This window comes from Pan paniscus, chromosome 1, assembly GCF_029289425.2.
Source record: "Pan paniscus chromosome 1, NHGRI_mPanPan1-v2.0_pri, whole genome shotgun sequence".
NCBI lineage: Eukaryota > Metazoa > Chordata > Mammalia > Primates > Hominidae > Pan > Pan paniscus.
Window position 1 is genome coordinate 186,720,908 of NC_073249.2, and position 7,602 is coordinate 186,728,509.

The following is a 7,602-nucleotide window of genomic DNA, read 5'->3' on the forward strand; positions in this document are numbered from 1 at the left end:
CTGGATCTCAGCTCACTGTAAGCTCCGCCTCCCAGGTTCATGCCATTCTCCTGCCTCAGCCCCCCGAGTAGCTGGGACTACAGGCACCCGCCACCGCACCCGGCTAATTTTTTTTGTATTTTTAGTAGAGACGGGGTTTCACCGTGTTAGCCAGGATGGTCTCGATCTCCTGATCTTGTGATCCGCCCGCCTCGGCCTCCCAAAGTGCTGGGATTACAGGCGTGAGTCACTGCGCCCAGCCTATTTAATTTTATTTAATTTAAATTTAATTTTATGAGACAGGGTGGTGCTCTGTCACCCAGACAGCAATGCAGTGGCATTGCAGCCTTGAACTCCTCCCACCTCAGCCTCCCAAGTAGCTGGGACCACAGGTATGCGCCACTACACCCAGCTAATTTTTTAGGAATGGGGTCTTGCAATATTGCCCATGCTGGTCTTGAACTCCTGAGCTCAAGCAAATCCTCCTGCTACAGCTTCCCTAGTTGCTGGGATTACAGGCATGGGCAACTGCCCAGGTCTGGCTTTTTAAGAATACGTTTTAAATTAGAATCTATTGTGAGCCCAAGGAGAGTGCACTCGTACTATACTATCTTCCATTACCCCCCTCCACAGGGCCCAATATTTCTTAGTCATACTATTTTACATTGTTAATTCATATAATATGTACATGGCATACAGCAATGATTCACACAGGTATTCAGTATTAATTCTGTATTTAAACAGATTCAATGATCATCACAAATCCTTTTCCCAAGACTTCTTAATTATTGAAGTCTTTTTTTCCCCCAAGGCAGAAGAATTTTTCTTAGTACAGAACAAAATGAAAAGTCTCCCATGTCTAGTTCTTTCTACACAGACACAGCAACCATCCGATTTCTCAATCTTTTCCCCACCTTTCCCCCTTTTCTATTCCACAAAACCGCCATTGTCATCATGCCCCTTTCTCAATGAGCTGTTGGGTACACTTCCCAGACGGGGTGGTGGTCGGGCAGAGGGGCTCCTCACTTCCCAGAAGGGGCGGCCGGGCAGAGGCGCCCCCCACCTCCCGGACAGGGCGGCTGCCGGGCGGGGGCTGACCCCCACCTCCCTCCCAGACGGGGTGGCTGCCGGTTGGAGATGCTCCTCACTTCCCAGATGGGGTGGCTGCCGGGCGGATGGGCTTCTCACTTCTCAGACGGGGCTGCTGCTGGGCGGAGGGGCTCCTCACTTCTCAGACGGGGCTGCTGCCGGGCGGAGAGGCTCCTCACTTCTCAGACGGGGCGGCTGCCGGGCGGAGGGGCTCCTCACTTCTCAGACGGGGCGGCCGGGCAGAGACGCTCCTCACCTCCCAGACGGGGTCGCGGCCGGGCAGAGGTGCTCCTCACATCCCAGACGGGGTGGCGGGGCAGAGGTGCTCCCCACATCTCAGATGATGGGCGGCCGGGCAGAGACGCTCCTCACTTCCTAGATGGGATGGCGGCTGGGAAGAGGCGCTCCTCACTTCCCAGACTGGGCAGCCAGGCAGAGGGGCTCCTCACGTCCCAGATGATGGGCGGCCAGGCAGAGACGCTCCTCACTTCCCAGACGGGGTGGCGGCCGGGCAGAGGCTGCGATCTCGGCACTTTGGGAGGCCAAGGCAGGCGGCTGGGAGGTGGAGGTTGTAGCGAGCCGAGATCACGCCACTGCACTCCAGCCTGGGCAACATTGAGCACTGAGTGAACGAGACTCCGTCTGCAATCCCGGCACCTCGGGAGGCCGAGGCTGGCGGATCACTTGCGGTTAGGAGCTGGAGACCAGCCCGGCCAACACAGCAAAACCCCGACTCCACCAAAAAAATACGAAAACCAGTCAGGCGTGGCGGCCCGCGCCTGCAATCGCAGGCACTCGGCAGGCTGAGGCAGGAGAATCAGGCAGGGAGGTTGCAGTGAGCCGAGATGGCAGCAGTACAGTCCAGCTTCCGCTCGGCATCAGAGGGAGACCGTGGAAAGAGAGGGAGAGGGAGACTGTGGGGAGAGGGAGAGGGAGACCGTGGGGAGAGGGAGAGGGAGAGGGAGAGCTGAAGTCTTAATTTTGCCCTATTTCTTAATTGGCTGAATTTCACTTTCAAACATTTTCTCAAGAAGAATTTGAAAGAGCTTTTTTTGTTGTTTTTGAGATGGAATTTCACTCTCGTTGCCCAGGCTGGAGTGCAATGGTGTGATCTTGGCTCACCACAACCTCCGCTCCCGGGTTCAAGCGATTTTCCTGCTCAGCCTCCCGAGTATCTGGGATCACAGGCATGTGTCACCACGCCCGACTAATTTTGTATTTTTAGTAGAGACGGGGTTTCTCCATGTTGGTCAGGCTGGTCTCAAACTCCCAACCTCAGGCAATCTGCCTGCCTCGTCCTCCCAAAGTCCTGGGATTACAGGCGTGAGCCACCATGCCCGGCCAGAGAGAGCTCTTTCCTATGCATTCTTTTGTATTTGTGGGAATCTGCCTAGTATCTTTATTTCCAAATGACATCTTGGCTGGGTATAATATTCTTGGATCATACTTTTGTTCTTTCAGAATTCCGTAGCCAGTGCTCCATTGGCTTCTGTCTCTGGAATGTTGCTGTTGAGAAATGTAAGGATAGCCTGAGTTTTTTTCCTTGTAGGCATTCTACTTTTTCTGCCTGGTTATCCGAAGTTCAATAAGTTAATTACAATATTTTTCAGGACAGAATATTCTGTATCAAAGTGCTTTCTGTCTTGACCTTTCAAGCTGTAGATTAGTACTTCATTTTGGGGCAAACTTTTGTTTTTATATTTTTGAATACTTCTGTTCCATTTAATGAGTTCTCAATTTCAGGGACACCAATAACTTCTGTCTTCCATATCTATTGATTTCTATCTGATTGTTTTAATATCTTTGTGTTTTCATCTACCATTATTTTGATTATTTAAAACCATTTTCCATATCAATAGTTCCATTTCTAGGGGTGTAAAAGTCTTTAAAAAAGAAAAGAAAAAACTAATTCCACTTCTAGCCATGTCTATTTGGTTCCTTGTTTTCAGGTATTTATTAGTCTTTGGATTCTCAAATGTGCAATTTCCCTATTCATCTCCTTCAGTTGTTTTATTATCTTGGTTTTGAGTTCTTATTCTATTGAGCTCATTTTCTTGTCTTTTTTTTAGAGACAAGGTCTTGCTCTGTTGCCCAGGCTGGAGTACAGTGGCACAATCATAGCTCACTGTAACCTTGAACTCCTGGGCTCAAGAAATTCTCCTGCCTCAGGGTCCCAAGTAGCTAGGATTACAGGTGCCCACCACCATGCCTGGTTAAATTTTTTTATTCTTGTAGAGACAGGGTGTTGCTATGTTGCCCAGACTGGTCTTAAACTCCTGGCCTCAAGCAATCCATTCACCTTGACCTCACAAAGCACTAGGATTACGTAAGTGTTAGCCACCACACCTGACCTGAGGTCATTTTCTTAATAAATTGTTCTACAGCTCAAAGCACTTGGGGTGAAGTTTTTTGTTTTTCTATTTGTCTCCAGAATTGCTTTCCACTTTATTTGAAACTTATTTGTTTTTCCTACTGAACTGCAGTTAGAAGAGTGTTATTTTATGCAGTATGCAGTTTTTCTATGATTTTTATGCTTGTCTGAAGAGGGGAGAGGGCTGCTCATGTGCAGCCTTTGTTAGAATACCTAAGTTCTGCAATCACTTCTGAGGTTTTGTTAAGTGTCTATTCCAAAGTTCACCCCACTAATGGCTGGTGTAGTCCATTTCCATGGAAAAGATAGCTTCACTTTTTGGAACTTCTCTCAGTTCAGCATGTTTTCCTGAGTCTTCACTGCCACCTTAAAGATTTGGTCTATTCCATACTTCCCATTTCAAGTTTTTCTCCCCAGTAGCCATTTTCAATTTTCCAGAGATGGGAGGGGAAAGAGAAGGAAAGCGTTTACTTTTCTTCTCTCTTGTAATGTATGTGGATATGTTTGTGTTAATTGTCAGGATTTTGTGGATCTAATTGTATGAGTTTTGATGGAATGAAGGCAGAACTGGAAGCCTTGACATGCTCCAGCCCAGAATCTTCTATTTATTTCCTTGACCACCACTTACTGACATTTAAGATACTGACCCTTTTTTTGCCGTGGATACAATTTTAACTTTTTAAACTTTCCTAGATATTGGTTGAAACAGAGTCTGTGAGATAGCTTTATTCCATTTTCTTAATCTAGAAGTCTAATAATTTTTAATGTGTGTATATTTTCAATGTTTATTATAAAAATTGTATATCCTTGCTGTAAAATTTCAAACCATACACAAGTATATAAAGTAAAAAGTGAAAGTTCCTTGTAATACTGCCCTCAAGAATATTACTTTTAACCGTCTCCAGATCTTTTTAAATATTTATTTTCTTTCTTTTTTCTTTCTTTCTTTTTTTTTTTTTAAGATGGGGTCTCGCTCTGTCGCCCAGGCTGGAGTGCAGTGGCTCGATCTTGGCTCACTGCAAGCTCTGCCTCCCGGGCTCACGCCATTCTCCTGCCTCAGCCTCCCGAGTAGCTGGGACTACAGGTGCCTGCCACCACGCCCGGCTAATTTTTTGTATTTTTTAGTAGAGACGGGGTTTCACCGTGTTAGCCAGGATGGTCTCGATCTCCTGACCTCGTGATCCACCCACCTCAGCCTCCCAAAGTGCTGGGATTACAGGCGTGAGCCACCGCACCCAGCCTCTTTTTTCTTGGCAATGCTTTGACCTTTCAGTGATAATGTACGAATATATAAATACACAGATGTCTTCTTTAAAAAAAGAACAGCTTTATTGAAATATATTCCACATGCCATAAAAGTCACCCATTTTATGTGTACAAACCAATGATTTTTAGTAAATTTATAGAGCTGTACAACCATCATATATGTATGTACATAAATACATAGTTATTTTCTTATGCCCTGTTTAACTTACTCTCCCAGTTCTAAAATGTACTTACCTACTTACCTATGCCCACAGCATGCCCACATGGCTAGAGGCTGCTTTTCAGAACTCTTGGGTAGTTCTGTTCCTGTCAATTGAGCTACTTGCTTACTAAATGCCTTTGGGCTTATTTTATTTATTTATTAATATATCGGTGATATTTGCTATCATAATTTAGTTAAATTTTTGAAAACATGAAATATGAGCATAAAGAGAAAAGAGATGTTTCTGTGAAAACTAAGTTGAATGCATTGGAAAAGCTTGTTAAAGGCAAGTTGTTAAAAAAATTGTTAAAGTAACTCTGGGTCGGAAATCTGAGAGTGGAAAGTCTTCCATCTAGAATAATTTCACATCCAAACACTGTGGCTCACACCTGTAATCCCAGCACTTTGAGAGGCTGAGGCGGGAGGATCCCTTGAGCCTAGGAGTTCCAGGCTGCAGTAAGCTATGATTGTGTCACTGCAGTCCAACTTGGGGAATAGAGCAAGACCCTGTCGCAAAAAAAAAAAAAAAAAAAAAAAAAAAAAAAAAAAAAAGTCATCATAGCACTATTCATAATAGCAAAGACATGGAATTAACCTAAGTGTCCATCAACAGTAGACTGGATAAAGAAAATGTGGTAGGTATACACCATCGAATACTACACAGCCAAAAAAGGAATGAGATAATGTCCTTTGCAGCAACATAGATGGAACTGGACCAGGTCATTATCCTAAGCAAACTAATGCAGGAAAACAAAACCAAATACCACATGTTCTCACTTATAAGTGGGAGCTAAACATTAAGTACAGATGGACACAAAGAAGGGAACAACAGACACTGGGGCCTACATGAGGGTGGAAATGAAAAGTTACCTATTGGGTACTATGTTCATTATGGCAGTGACAAAATAAAACGTACACCCAACCTCCTTGACATACAACTTACCTATATAGCAAACTTGCATATGTGACCCTGAATCAAAAATAAAAAACAAAAAGAATGTTGGTCTGGCACAATGGCTCACAGCTGTAATCCTAGAACTTTGGGAGGCTGAGGGGGGCGGATTGCCTGAGCTCAGGAGTTCGAGACCAGCCTGGGCAACATGGCGAAACCCTGTCTCTACAAAAAACACAAAAAATTAGCGGGGCATGTTGGTGGTGTGTCTGTAATCCCAGCTACTCGGGAGGCAGAGGCATGAGAATCGCTTGAACCCGGGAGGTGGAGGTTACAGTGAGCCAAGATCACGCCACTGCACTCCAGTCTGGGGGACAGAACAAGACTCTGTCTCGAAAAAAAAAAAATTGCATTCAGATTGCTTCACAAGTGTCTTTCAGTTATTGCTCCAGTTTAAAGAAACCTTTAAAGAAATTATAAATAGTTCATTAAAGGCAGGAAACTTCATTGAGAGGGCTATATTCACAGAAAAATCCTGAAACTACTTCAATTTGTAAGTCTTAAGTTAAAATAAAATGCTTATACAATAAGCTTATTTTTCTTAAAACAAAACTGTATACTGTACTGTATAATGCTTTATGATTCTGCATTTTTTTTTCTTTGAGACAGAGTTTCACTCTTGTTGCCCAGGCTGGAGTGCAGTAGCTCAATCTTGGCTCACTGCACCCTCTGCCTCCTGGGTTCAAGTGATTCTCCTGTCTCAGCCTCCTGAGTAGCTGGGATTACAGGCACCCACCACCACGCCCGGCTAATTTTTTGTATTTTTAGTAGAGATGGGGTTTCATCATGTTGGCCAGGCTGGTCTCGAACTCCCAACCTCAGGTGATCCACCTGCCTCAGCCTCCCAAAGTGCGCCCAGTGGATTCTGCATTTTAATCGACTTTTCAGCTAACAACTTACCTCTAGTCCCAATGGCATGGAATAGAAGAGATTACAGACCGTGGGTTTGTAATCGACTTTTCTTTTACAACATATTAAGGGCATTTTTCATGTCACTTTATGTAAATTTACCTCATTTTTCTTTTTTGAGAGAGACAGGGTCTCACTCTTGCCCAGGGCAACAGCGAGATCATAGCTCAGTGCAATGGCGAGATCATAGCTCAATGCAGCCTTGAACTCCTGGGCTCAAGTGATCCTCCCACCTTAGCCTCCCCAGTAGCTAGGATTACAGGCACATACCACCACCCCTGGCTAATTAAAAAAAAAATTTTTTTTTTGTAGAGATGGGGTCTTGCTATGTTGCCTGGGCTGTACTCTCTTTTTATTTATTTTTTATTTTTATTTTTTGAGACAGAGTTTTGCTCTTGTTGCCCAGGCTGGAGTACAATGGTATGATCTCAGCTTACCGCAACCTCTGCCTCCCGGGTTCAAGCGATTCTCCTGCCTCAGCCTCCTGAGTAGCTGGGATTACAAGTATGCGCCACCACACCCGGCTAATTTTGTAATTTTAGTAGAGACGGGATTTCTCCATGTTGGTCAGGCTGGTCTCGAACTCGCTACCTCAGGTGATCTGCCCACCTCAGCCTCCCAAAATGCTGGGATTACAGGAGTGAGCCACCGCGCCCGGCCCTATACTCATTTTTTATAAAACTGGCCTCATATTATTCCATTGTATAGTGGATACACTCTAATTTCTTTATAAATTATTTAAACTATTTTTTGATGTTTTGTTGAAAAAAAACTTGAGCAGGGAACTGATATTATGAAGGTGGATTGAGGGATGAATGTGGCAATAGAGCATAA